General features: G+C 34.4%; 1 long non-coding RNA gene across 1 annotated transcript; it reads right to left on the bottom strand.

Annotated features, from left to right (window-relative positions):
• Window positions 1-4,778: 4,778 nt before the first annotated feature.
• Window positions 4,779-5,562, bottom strand: LOC121781180. Its single transcript, XR_006046153.1, has 2 exons — window positions 5,433-5,562; window positions 4,779-5,013 (listed from the first exon to the last, which is right to left on the bottom strand). It is a non-coding gene; the product is annotated as an uncharacterized LOC121781180 (long non-coding RNA).
• Window positions 5,563-13,558: the final 7,996 nt, after the last annotated feature.

The following is a 13,558-nucleotide window of genomic DNA, read 5'->3' as shown; positions in this document are numbered from 1 at the left end:
TAAATAATGGCGCTTCAGAATCCGCAACCTTCCCAATAAATTGGCGCAAATAGATCGCATGAGACAACTACGATCATTATAAAAGTTAGAGTGAATTACAAAAATGGTTCCTGAACTATAAGTTTATTTTGCCAATAGTCCCTGAACTTTAAAAATGTCTATAATAGTCCCTGGACTAAGGGTTTATTTCAAAATCGATCATTTTGCCTTTTTTTATCCAAAAATGTAATTTTAGGCTGCTGGGTAATTTCGTGTAGGTTTTAATTATGTTTATTTGCCGTGGAAAATAAAAGTGATTTTTACATTATTTGTCTTGTAGTGCGGCGGAATAGATGCCCACTCAATTTTTAGGAAAATTGTGAAAATGAAATCGGATTATTATAATTATTATTGGTAGTTTTAAAATGTCACTTCTTAAACTAAAGCTATATTTCGTGAATTGGAGTAGATGAACTTACAAACAAAAACCACGAGTAACGAAGATGTTAATAATCTAATGATTGTAATTGTGAATTTTACTCCGTGTTGATTTTCAAATAAATTATCGCTCTTAAAAATATATATACCACTGATAAATCGTTGTCCCCAAAGATGAGTAGTTGGAAAATATTTATGTTTCAATTCACGAGGAAATATTTAATGCTCGAATCTAGTGGACCCAAAAGTTACGAAAAATGAATGCTAATAATATTTTGTGGGCCGAAAAATCGAGTCTACAAATCCGCTATGGGCTTTGTATATTTCCCAAAAACTGGGTCCAGTTTTATTATATCCCTTTCAATCGAGTCATATCCACCTCATCAAATATCTTAAATTGTCTAAATTATGAGTAAATTTGTATAAAATTTGATTAAATTCGGGTCTATCTCGCAATTGAATGTATGACATCTTTTACCTCATCGACAATGATATGTGCGTATAGTTTTTGGATGCAAAATCAGATACTTATAATTTCTTCAGAAAATTTCGTTACTGATTGCAAACAAATCCAAATTTCATGATTTTTCTTACTGATTTTCAAAGTTATAGGACAAACTATAAATTGTCTAAACTTCATAGTTTTTCCACCAATTCGCACTTTTAAATTCTAGTAATACTCCACCCGTCTCACGGTAAGGAAAACATATTCCTATTCAAGGGTTCCGAGGCAAGTAGGTCATTTTCTCTTTAAAATAAAATCAATTATTTAAATTTCTTCTACTACTTTAGTTTTACTCGTACTTTGTTCTATATTTTTCTATTTTATTTCTTCTCTCACGAAATAATACTTTCTTTAATGTTGTGATTGAAAACAACACCTCACTTATTGTGGAAGAAGAAAATAAGTTTTTGTTAGAGCTCTCCTTTTCAAGTGAACTCTATGATAAATTGATAATTGAGAATATTATTCACCTACTCCCATCTAAAATCACATGCAAATGGCCGATGCTACCGCTTTTGGGACCATGAGCAATTTTGCATGACCTAGAAAATAGACACCTAAGAGTTTATTTGACTAATTAATTATACCCAACAAAGAAAGGTATTTAATTATATTAATACATTGCTTATTCCTTATATTTCCATTATAATTATAAATGATGTGGAAACCATAACCAAAATAACCTAATACGATTTGATGGGGTATGACCATACAACACGAATGCATAATACAAAATTCGAAAACTCTATACTACCAATGACAAATCTAAGTAGGGTCAGGTCAGGGTCAACCAACCACATCAAAGTCGAAAAACTCTATTAAATATAATTTTAAAGTTGTCATCGATCTCACGACAGAAAAGCCCAATCTCTTTTGCTTCCATTCTTCTGTTTACCTCCGTTCTTCATTACGTGATCATACATTTATGTTTTCAGGACTAGTCCAATTATACTAATAAAAATTTGAAAAAGATGAAATACTATAAAATATTATTGATTCACCAAGTGGTCGTTGCCGCCTAATTAATCTACCAAATTTAAGAGAGAAAATATCAGCTTGGATATCAAGCAACATGCAATCCATATCCACATTATTTCTAAAAATAGTAAGTTATCCTTTGAATCCACTATTGGAATCTGACTTCTCAAGCATACGCAATTCATCTTTGTTAGGGTAAGCTAGAGAGAACACCTCTAAGACGCGGAAATAAAATTCACACTCAATAAAATGTTTAATCAGTATTCCCTTCATCCTAAATTAATCGAAATATTTCTTTTAGTACGAGATATAAAAAAGTGTTGTTTGATTAAGTAAGTAAAAGATAAAAGGAAGTATATAAGTGAAGAGAGAATAAAGTAAGATATAAGTATGATATATTTCATTTTTTATCGAAAGAAGAAATGTGTGACGCGTTGATGAGCTTGGGGCGTCCCAAACATGTATACAAATCTATTAACTAGGGATGTTGTATTAAATATACACTCCCCTCCGTCATTAATTAGCTCAATTTGTCATTTCCGTCTTTTCACGAATAATTATTAATACTTTTTTCTACTTTTAGTATTCCACTAGTTAACTTCATCTAACATGCATTTTAGTACTTATTTAACCTAATTTCAATTATTTCTTAAAACTCGAGTCGAGTCAAACTGAACCAATTAATGGCGGACGGAGAGTATTGAACAATACGTCAATCATGTATGGTATAAAGTATAAACCTAGAAAATAATATTTTTCTAATCTCATACTTTGGAAATCAAAGAGCTTAGACATTATTGCATGAGGTGCCGAGTTCGAGCCCTCTTGACATCCGTTGTATTCCTCCCTTTTATAGGAGTTAATTTAAAAAAAATCTCATACTTTGGAAATATTTTTGGTGTGCAATGATATTATATTCATAAAATATTTGGTCCTAAGATTCATTGCATAATGTAGTGAAAGTAGTGTTTTAGGTTCCAAATGAACGTATTATTGTCAAGAGTTTAAAATTGCAAAAATGTCATCACCGACACACATATATATAGACAGAGTGATAGATAACTTCAACTCAAATAATCGATTATCAATGGACGGTAGATGTGGTAAAGGGGGAAGAGCCAATGTCACAAAAGAGGCCTCAACAACCAAGAAAGTGGCGAAATTGGAGCGTTGGAGGTGGCGGTGGAGGTGTGGAGTGGATTGGATGAGCAAATGGAATGGGCTAGTTGTTGGTTTCCATTTTGGGAAGCTAAAGAAAATGCTTATGAATCTATCTATGGAGATGTGTGGGATTCTGATATTTGGGGCTTCAAAATTGCTCACAATTCTTCTTCTCCAAAATCACCATGAGATTAAAAAAGAATCATGGTCTTTATAAAAAGAATCGGGTTGTGATTCCTTTCGGGTTATAAAAGTTAAACCCTAGCCCTAAAAGCTCGAGTTTCGGGCTAGCCCAGCGGGTTGATCAGGTTGCTACCGATAATATTAACATGCGATCAATCCAATAAATAATGATTAAAATTACTAATATTCATACAATGTAAAACATTTAATTATGATATACTTGAGATATATGCTTAAACTCAATCATAAACATGATCAAATATTAATATTTGAGATATTTTGTGGAATTTAATGCGTGTTTTAGAAATTTAAATATTTTTTTTGTGAATTTGAAGTTTTTAATTTATTTATCAATTATTATATTAATAAAAATTCAATATACAATTTGTATATTTAATATAAAATTAAAAGTTATTTTTTAGTCAAAATTAATCAATGAAGTGTAGAATTAGGAGTAAAAAAATAGAATAATAGAAATTTTATCGGGTTTTCTGGCCAGCCCATCGGGTTTTCGGGTCTGGCCCTAACGGGTTGCGTGTTAATCGGGTGCGGGCTAATCGGATTTTGATTTTTATCGGGCTATAAATTTCCAGCCCTGACCCTATAAATTTGGCGGGCTATTCGGGCCAGACCACGGGTTACGGGCTACATTGACATCCCTAGAAATGAGAGAGGAATATATGTATATCTAATGTCTTTATCTTTAATTATTTCATGTTGTGTGGTTAAATATTGAGACATGTAATCTTTGACCTAGTTGGTATATGCAAAGGTATACTAATAAGGCTCATCTCATGCATTGGTTATGGGGTTAAATTCTGTGATTTCAGTGAACTAATAAGGGTTTGTAAGTTCAGGTGCGTGAAATATCTGTCAGACCCAGGAAATGCATGCAAATCAACCAGGCAGACGAAAATGGGGAAAGTGAAGTAAAAAAGCGCCAGCAATTTACCTGACCGAGGAAATAATGAAAACGCTGTCAGGAAGCAAAAAGTGAACAATGAGCAAATTTTAAAAGATCCTTTTTCGGAGGGCAAAAATGACAAATAATGAAGAACAAGTGCTCTAGGGATCTGAGCCTCAACTATAAAAGGGACAACTATCTCGAAGAGAAGAGGTCGACACGAGCTCCATCATACTCCTTAGTTTCACTTGAGTTTTATCTAACTTCACACACGCACTTGGCATTAATGGGATAACTCTGGGCATATTGGATTCGGTTTAGCTTAGTTTGTGGTGTAACACCTTCCTCACGGGGGCAAAAATACAATCATTTTACTTTTCAGTCGTTTTACCCACGCCGTGAACTTCTTTGCCGAAAGCTCAGCGATTGTTTTTGTGTTTGAACCTATTTTCTGTAGCTATGGAAGTTTGTGTTTTCTATTTTATGTTGGTTTTTAACCTTGTTGGTATATGCTAAGGTATACCATCTTTTGGGGTAAATATAGGGGTGTGCATTCGGGTTTCGGTTCGATTTTTTGTCCAAACCGAACCGAAACCGAAAATTATATGTGATTTTAAAAAGCTTAAAAACTTAAAACTGAAAATTAACACTAGAAATCATAAAACCATAACATAATTACATCCATCAAACAACAAAAATAAATATTTAGGCCAAAACATAAAAAATAGAGTTTCATGACACCTAATTAATCTAGAACATAACAATGTAAATTCATTCCAAGTCTTCAATACTTCCAAGGGATGAGCTTTGGCCATATCTTTTGCCCATAGATTTTCTCATAAGCTTTGAATGAGCTTTGTTAAACCTGAAATATAAAATAATCCCATAACTTATTAATAATGAAATATAGTATTTATGAATCTATAAGAAAATTAACAGATTTTTTTGAATCTGGGACGACAGATCTGGAATGTGAGGAATACAATTTTTAAATATGATAAAATTTAATTTAAGCATATGAATTCAGCTTCAATACTTGCTTATTTAATTAAAACTCCATACTTGCAATACTCATTCTTAAATACCGAACTTTATGTGTCTTATCTTCTTATATCACAAGATGTTTGTGGATTCTTCAATTATTTATGGTTCCTAAACGAATAGATCCAAATACTAATCATGTGAAGAATAACCCTAATACACATTAATGCATAAACACAAGAACTTTCGAAGTATTTTGATTTTGAACACTAATTTGAGAGTTGTGAAGAAAATAGACTGCACTGCTGGAGGGTGGAGGCGGCGTAGACGGCTGCACTGCTGGAGGGCGGAGGCGGCGTGGATGGCTGGAGCACGGCTGGAGGCTGAGAGATTGAGAATGGAGGCGGAAATAGTCAGATTAGGAATGGAGGCGGAATTCATTAGGGTTAGAGCTTTAAGTAGTATATATATACATATATATATATATAATATTTAAATATATTATATTAAATATAATTCGGTTTTTTGATTTTTTTTGTCCAAACCGAACCGAAAAATCAAAATTTTTGTAATTTGAAAACCGAACCGAAAAACTGAAAAAACCAAACCGAATTTCAAAATTTCAGTTTGGTTCGATTCGGATATTCAGTTTTCGGTATTTTTGCTACGAGCATCTCCAATGGTAATAGGTCAGCCATAGGCTAGCCACAAACTCCTCCTGCCACATCATCAGCACTAAAAACTCCTCCTGCCACATCATCAGTACAAGCAACTGGAGAAGCAACAGGCTAGTAATAGGCTAGCCACAATAAACAAAATTATAAAAAATAAATAATTAACAATCACACAAAATACGGAATTAAATTTACGACACAGATACGGGAAAATTTAATAACAATATTTAAATTAAAAAAAGTATATTAATTAAAAAAAATTACATAAATTAAAAAAAATCTAACGACGTGCTTTTCTCCGCGCCCACAACTTTTCAATTAAATCCTTTTGGAGTCGAATATGAGCATCCAATTGGCGCATGTCGGCATGTGCCTTGAGGCGGCCAACTTCGTCGTGAGGTACCCCTTTCGTACGTTGGGGGCGGCCACGCCGTGGCTTGGGCCGGCTTCATTAGCATCGTCATTGGCCCAACTAGTTAGTTGTACACCTTCATCTTCGACAATCATGTTGTGCAGGATAATACAAGCGTACATTATATCAGCAATGCAGTCGACATGCCACAAACGCGTTTGACCTCTAATTGCCGCCCATCGAGACTGGAGCACACCAAATGCGAACTCCACGTCCTTGCGCGCCGACTCCTGCCGTTCTGCAAAGTAGGTCTTCCTCGCATCTGATCGTCTTCACAAAGACGGGCCACCTAGGGTATATCCCATCCGTCAAGTAATAGCCCAAATCATGCTGGTTCCCGTTGGCGATAAAACTGATGGCCTGACCGACACCCTGTCACTGCTCGTTGAAAAGGGGCGACGAGTTGAGGACGTTGAGGTCGTTGTTCGACCCGGCTACCCCAAAATATGCATGCCAAATCCACAGCCGGTAATCAGCTACGGCCTCGAGGATCATCGTGAGATTCTTTCCCTTGTAGCTGGTCGTGTTCAGGCAGCGGGGCAGTTCTTCCACTCCCAATGCATACAATCTCTGCTGCCCAACATCCCGAGGAACCCATGCTTCTCCTCGTGCATATGCATCAGATCCTGACACTCTTCAGAGGTAGGGCTTCGAAGGTATTGATCACGGAATATTTCAATGACGCCCTGACAGAAATATTTCAGACAATCCAGGGTTGTCGTCTCACCAATGTGGAGGTACTCGTCCCACATGTCTGCCGCGCCTCGGTAGGCCAACTGTCTGATTGCCGCAGTGCACTTTTGTATAGGTGTGTGGCCGGGTCTGCCAGCCACATCGTACCTGAATCGGAAACACAAATATTGACGCTCCAAAGTATCAACGATACGCATAAACACTGCCCTACGCATCCTAAAACGCCGCCTGAAAAGAGGCGCCCAAACCGCGGCTCCTCCGCAAAGTAGTCTTCATATAGCCGCTGATTTGCAGCTACGTGATCCCGATCAATCACTGCTCGTCGGTGGACAACGGGTGGAGGTCGAGGTACCGCCGGCTGCAAGGCCCTTTGTATCAACCGGTTTATCTCGCGGACCTCCAACTCTTCGTTCATTTGCCGTTCGTACTCCTCAGCATCACCACCACTACCACCACTACTACCACCCGCGTTACTCATTTCACGTTGTTGCTCTTATACAGAAATTAAGATGGAGAGAAAACTCGTTAAAACAAGTGGTGCGAATGAAAATGACGTGAAAATCGCGTATATATAGTGTTTCGAAAAATAAAAAAAATTGAGCTGGCCGATCGGGAGCCAGCAATGGCGGCCAGCCGATCGGCGAGCGGATCGACCAGCTCCCGAAAATCGGCGTCGGGTCGCCGATTTTTTCGCCGAAATGGAGCTCGCTGGTTCCAATGGTTCGGCGAGCGGACCGGTCAGCGCTGGGAATCGGCTAGCCTGTCCGCTCGCCGCCATTGGACGGCGCTGGCCTGTCCGCTCGCCGCCATTGGAGATGCTCTAAGGTAAATATTCAAGTCTAGCTAATGAATTGTTTGAATTGAGATATCGCTTTTAATTTATTGTTAATGTTAAGTCGATATGTGTCACTCCTAAACTTTGGGCTACCTGCAATAATTTTTTTTTATTTTTTTTGTTTTAAAGAACTGGTGCTATGTTATCCCCAACCATATGAAATACAATTTTCTTAAATAGAAGTAAATTAAATATGGTAAGAGGATTTTAATGGGCTTTTAATATGAAGACAGACCCATAACTTAACTGGTCCATGTAAGTAAGCCAATAGAATTGATATTATGCGGCCCAGAAAACAATATTATTAAATTAGGAAATTAGTCCATAAAACCAAAAAGTTTACTTAAAATTTGGTATTTCCCACCAACTTTGAAATTGGTATATAATATCACAAACTTTGCACTTTGTTTGGTATTTCACACGGCATGTTTATTATACTATATTTGACTAACTTACGAGACTTTTTTGTATCATACTTGGCACAATTAAATCAACGTGACTTTTTATCCTACATGTTATGAACTTAAAAAGTGATTAAAAATATCATAAAACGTATCACGGTTGCCTACGTAAAATAAGATTTTGATGAATATATCTTAGTTGAGTGAGTTTGGGAAATACCAAACAAAATGCAAAGTTTGAGATATTATAGACCAATTTCAAAGTATATAGAAAATACCAAATTTTAGGTAAAGTTTATGGTTTTAAAGACCAATATCCCTATTAAATTTTGGTACTCCCACACTTTTCGAAATATAAAAAATTAAATTACGAAAGATAGAAAATTTCATACTTATACCATTCGCTTCATTTCCAACTAAATATAAAATGATGTGTATGCAACAGGTTTTAAATACGTGGAAGTTTTATGACTATTATGGTTGTCATAGACACTTTCTTAATAGAAATTCTCTAGGAAATCATTTTATAAAGAATGCCCCATAAAGAATACAAATGATCAAAAACACATGCTCCAAACATTGTAAAGACATACTACTATGTGTCTGTTTCGAGCATGTTGACATGACTCATTATCATATGATTATTTATTTAATCATGATTAAGCTATTAGATTCAATCTCATGAACCAAACATAATATATATTCCATTTAATTGTGAAATATAATCTTTCAAACATATTCTAAATGAATTAGAATTTTTTAGTAGTCAACATCAGTTTCTATGATAGGAAGACATCGGTTGCATGGATCAACAATTTCTTAATAGTCAAACGCATATTCTGAAAATATCAAGAGAGGGGACGATTACAAATGGCATATATAGCTAATTAAGTTGATTATGAATTGTGATAAAGCATATAAGGCACATAACGATAAATTGTCCCAATACATAATTTTGAAGGGACGAATACTAATGACAGATCAAGATGCGATTGGGGGCATCGATCCCCCGACGACCAATGTAGGGCCAAAAGACTTCATCAAATTCGTTATTTAAAGTTTTCGTCGATCTTGCGACATGAGTCATGACAGCTCCACCCATTCTTTCGGGAATGTGGTTCGCGCGTCCATTCTTCGGCTCACTTCCATTCTTCATTATTCGACCCTATAAGTTACGTTTCCTAGACGCACACCAATTATAATGAAAAGTTACAAATTATAAAATGAAATCAAACTTTGAAAATAGTTCTTCTCACATCCAAAAAGTCATCATGAAGTGGTCGGTGGCCGCCTAAAAACCAAATTGGATAAAAAAATACCTACTTGAATGTCAAGAAACATCACATCCATATCCACATTATTTCTAAAAATAGTAAGTTATCCCTTTGAATCCACTATCAGAATCTGACTTCTAAAGCATATGCAATTCATCTCTATGAAGGTCTCTAAATATGACCTCTTTTTCTTGTCAACTAAAATATTTTGGTCCCAAGATTCATTGCATAATGTAGTGAAAGTAGTGTTTTAGGCTCCAAATAAACATATTCTTGTCAAAGCCCAAAATTGTAAAGATGACTTCACCACCAATACATATATATATATATATATATATATATATAGTAAGAGAGATATCTTCAAATCAAAATTATCAAATAATCAATGGATAGTAGAAGTGGTAAAAGGGGAAGAGGAAATGTCACAAATGAGGCCTCAACAATCAAGAAAGTGGCAAAATTAGATGTGACAAAGGCGGAAGAGGTGGCGGAGGAGGAGGTGGAAGTGGTGGCGCTGCGGTGGAGTGGGGTGGATGAGGAAATGGAATGGGCTAGTTGTTGGTTTCCATTTTGGGAAGCTAAAGATAATGCTTATGAATCTCTCTATGGAGATGTGTGGGATTCTGATATTTGGGGCTTCAAAATTGCTCACAATTCTTCTTCTCCAAAATCACCATGAGATTAAAAAAGAATCATGGTCTTTATAAAAAATTATGTCTTACCATCAATTTTTTTCCAAGTTTGTTATACATGATCAATTTCATTTCATCTAATTGGATCCTTAAGAGGGACAATAATTAGCCAAAGAAATGAGAGTGGAATACATGTATATCTAAAGTCTTTATCTTTAGTTATTCATGTTGTGTGGTTAAATATTGAGACATGTAATCTTTGACCTAGTTGGTATATGCTAGAAAGATATACCGACTTTTGGGGAAGAAATTCAAGTCTAGCTAATAAATGTTTGAATTGAGATTTAACATTTATTTTATTTGCATTTTATCTTCAACCGTATGGAATAGTACAATTTTCTTAAATTGACTAAGTAGATGATAATGGGCTATCGATATTAATCTCATCGGGCCTTAAAAGGAAAGCCCAAAACATAAATAATTATATCTGACCAGTGAAATTAATGGCCCAGCTTACTAGGCCTAAATTAGATTTGAGGTATTTGAGTAAATTCTCTTCATTTTGTGGCAACTTACAAAGCACATAAAAATAAAAATCACATTGTGTATCAGTACATATATTTATGTCAAATTATTACAATAATGATATGGTTCTTTTATTATATACTATTACCCAGAAATTAAGTCGAATTTATCATCATCCTATGTATAGTAGTAGTACATATTAATTTGATTTCAAGAACTTCTTTTTGAGTATTGAGAGTGTTCAAGATTGTACTTAATTTGTCAATTCATTTCCTTTATTTCCAACTTGTTGATTTGATTTTAGTTTATAATGCTACCAATTATAATGATCATCCAAATTAAGTGCCTATAATATACTAGTATATTGTTTTAAATTTGATTGCTAATTCAGTACATGTTTCGTCCAAATTGTATATCAGTCCAGAGTAATACGGCAGCTGTCCCATTGCCAAATCAAGTAATTAAATTTTCTTCAGAATTGCAATTTTTTTAGTGCAAAAAATAAATATAGTTCAAATGTGGGCAAGAAGAAAATGGCAAATTAGGGAATGAGGCTAAGAGCTAGAGTGTAAAATAGAATTAAGTAAAAGACATTCTTGAGATTTAATGTTCTGTAACAAAATGGCCAAAAATTACATTAGAAGACACCAAGAGAGAAACAAATTTAAGGTACATACTTAAAAAGGTTTCAACCTTATAAATATGTCCACAGCCTCATGTATATCTCTCTCCATTCCATATATTTTGTGTGTGTGTGTGTGTGTGTGAGAGAGAGAGAGAGACACACACACACACCACCCCCTTTTACAGTTTTCAGAGTCAACCAAACAACCCCTGCAATTTTCTAAACAAAACTTTTCAAGAACTTTTTGTCACAAAATCCTAAAAAAAAAACCCTATTTTATAATGCTGTTGATAGTGCAAACTCTGATAAAATGTTTGGGTTTTTCCATAAGTGGGCACGTGAATTTTCACTCGTCAATCATTATGCATGTTGTTTATTCCTTAATCCCCTTATAGTTTAGGTGATAATTAACATTAAATGCTACATGGATTATTAAATTGTTATAAAAAATAATTGAAACTACTACTAATTTAGCACTGATTGGCTGGTCCTATGTTTAACATGTGAGGAAGCATTCTTGTTTTGATTCTTTGAAATTTTTGGATGAATGTAGCATACAGATTCGAATAAAAAAAAATATGAATTACTATGCATATACTATATAGTTGTATTAGTATATTATTGCTGTCTTGATAGTGATGTCACTTTATTTTTCTATTATTCTTGGTAGTTATATGATTTCATTACATATTTAAGAAGCATAAATATTCAACCACTTATTTTTAAGTGTCATAAGAATTTTGTCGATGATTTCACTGTTGATTGTTCGTGACAACATTTAATTTTTCCCAGAGACATCGCCGTCAGTAATAAATCAAGGAGTGGGCGTTTTCTGCAATTTCTGTTTGTCACAAAATTTCATGATTTTGATGAGTTAGGTGAATTTGTAATTTTAAGATTATTATTTTCAGTTATTTCCAATTGTAAATTACCCTAAAAAAATCTTGTACTATGACAGCTCAACAATACTTCAGAAAATTTCATAATTAAATGAAGAATGGTTAAATTTTGCTAGTCTCAATAAATTCCATATATTCTCATATGAAATCCAAAGACAATTAGTATTTTAAAGTTGCTCACAAGTTTCACTATTGAGATGGTACGATCCTACTTTGTCAAGTTTTATGAAATTCTCAAAATCTATATTGTATGTAGATTTAGTACATGATATATATAGATTATATTAATTAAAAATAAATAATCGTTAGAAAACAAAATTATTCATCAACACCGTAGCAAGATTCCCGGCCACCCAACCTATTTCGGTCGACCACGTCTCATGCTTTTCCAAATCTAATTAAGTTCAATTCTTAATTTTATGAATTAAAACGTTAATTACTCCGTAATTAAAAAATAATTAAACTACACATTTGTACGGTGAATATTTCGTCAAACATATCTGGCAAAATGAGGCACAAGTATGATAGGTTATGTTTAATAGGACCGAATCTTATAAAAAACATTTCACGTTATTAAGATTCAATCTAAATTTATGCTAAGTTTATAGGAGTAGTTATTATATCAAATGGAGGTGAGTAAAAATTCAGCAGGCAACATCTCCATGAGTTCATGACAAATATGAAAAAATCCTCAAAACCAACTAGAAGCAACAATTAGCATCTATCTAATAAACTCAAACAATCAGAGAAAGAAACAACAAAGCAAACACAGAAACCCAAAGGAACAGGAGGCAAACAGATCAATGTACATTACTATCCGATCCAACTTCTGAGGTCGCTCAAGTCATCGTTAAAGAACTCCGTAGAGATGGTGAAACTCGGACACCAACTTTTAATCCACGATTCCAATTGATCCTTATTCCGAATATTCCAAATTAACCAAGCAATGTTTTTGTCGAACTTGAGTAGAGGAGTATTCATCCAAGCTTTGAAGCACGCCGCTAATCGGTCTGGCAATCCGCATCAACTTCACCTCCAGTCCATCAACAGTTTCACCTCCATCCCGACCCTAATTTCAATTGTGCATTAATTTATTTATTTTTCGACCAGACAACAATATTTCAATAACTAATCTGGCCTACTAATATACAAGTCATTGCCCGATAAGTTATGTGACGAAGGAGAATATACAGTAGAATTTGACTATCGACAACTTTTGTAAGATTCATCATGCTTTTCGGTCGACCACGTCTCATGCTTTTCCAAATCTAATTAAGTTCAATTCTTAATTTTATGAATTAAAACGTTAATTACTCCGTAATTAAAAAATAATTAAACTACACATTTGTACGGTGAATATTTCGTCAAACATATCTGGCAAAATGAGGCACAAGTATGATAGGTTATGTTTAATAGGACCGAATCTTATAAAAAACATTTCACGTTATTAAGATTCAAT

This window comes from Salvia splendens, chromosome 20, assembly GCF_004379255.2.
Source record: "Salvia splendens isolate huo1 chromosome 20, SspV2, whole genome shotgun sequence".
Classification (NCBI taxonomy): domain Eukaryota; kingdom Viridiplantae; phylum Streptophyta; class Magnoliopsida; order Lamiales; family Lamiaceae; genus Salvia; species Salvia splendens.
The sequence above is the reverse complement of the archived record's forward strand: the minus strand, read 5'-3'. Positions and strand labels throughout refer to the sequence as shown.